This window comes from Myotis davidii, unplaced genomic scaffold, assembly GCF_000327345.1.
Source record: "Myotis davidii unplaced genomic scaffold, ASM32734v1 scaffold268, whole genome shotgun sequence".
NCBI lineage: Eukaryota > Metazoa > Chordata > Mammalia > Chiroptera > Vespertilionidae > Myotis > Myotis davidii.
In genome coordinates this window covers 5,827,772-5,828,776 of record NW_006383015.1, presented here as the reverse complement: position 1 = coordinate 5,828,776, position 1,005 = coordinate 5,827,772, and the positions used below count along the sequence as shown (strand labels likewise).

Sequence of the window (1,005 nt, the reverse complement as noted above, 5' to 3'; positions counted from 1 at the left end):
CCCCGCGTCCAGCAGCCCCGCCCCGCCCCGGCCTCTCACCCCGCGGCCTGCGGACCGTAACAGAAACGGCGCTGTCCCCGCGCGCTTCCTCCCAGAGGGACCAATCAGAGCCTTCGTCACTCGGGAGGCCCGCCCCCTGCTCGCTGTCAGTTCTTTAAAGAGACAGGAGTGTGATTTCTAAAGGATGGGAAGGGATCATTTAATGTCTGGGGAGCTGGAGTGGCGACATCGTTTAATATAACGTGAACATGGGCCCAATATTTCCTACCCCCGTTCTCTGATGACTTTTTTTTTTTACTTTTATGAAAACGAATTCAAGTCCAAATATTTCATAAGAAATTAGAAAAAGAAATCTGGAGAAGAAAACAGACCGTATTTGAGAAGTAAACATTGTTATTCCTACTACTAGGACTAAAATTGGAGAGAATAATGCTTCTCCAGAGATTTTCCAAACTTTTCTTTTTTCTTTTTAAGCAAAAAGGAAACAGAACAAACAAAAAACCGCCATCACAACTATCAACATAAAGGACAAAAACCAAGATATTTTGAAGGACCAAAACGTCAACAGCACCCAGGAAGCATGTGAGTGCCCTGGGGACAAGGTAATCGGCACAACCTCAGGGAAATAAAAACTGTAGTCTGATCCTTAAATTGAACTATAATACTGTATACTCAAGCCCCTTAAAAAAAGAAAAAGAAAGAAAAGAAACAAAGTTCAACAGAGCAGGACATCCACCACATTCAACTTCAATGTTGAATAGTCTCCATTCTCTGAAAAATCATCCTTTCGTTTAAACTTCCGTCTCACCTGGGATGCATTAGGCCCATTCTGCGGCTCAGAGAATTGTGGGGTTCGGTTTAAAAGTCAGGAGGCTTCACTCTCTGTTCCTCTTTCTCTACTGCTGTTTCGGGGAGGCCCAGCCCAACCCCCCAGTTGCTGAAGCTCAGTCTTCCCAACCCCCCACCGCGCACAAGCTTGTCCCTCTGTGGCTGCCATCCCGCAGT

The 1,005-nt window shown here is 46.1% G+C and overlaps 1 protein-coding gene across 1 annotated transcript in view; it reads right to left on the bottom strand.

Annotated features, from left to right (window-relative positions):
- LANCL1 (LanC like 1) overlaps positions 1-103 on the bottom strand; it is a 25,600-nt gene extending 25,497 nt beyond the window's left edge. Inside the window, exon 1 of the mRNA XM_006778937.2 lies at positions 29-103. The gene's annotated coding sequence lies outside the window, so the exon portion shown is untranslated. The remainder of the gene's footprint in view (positions 1-28) is intronic.
- Between the last annotated feature and the right edge of the window lie 902 nt (positions 104-1,005).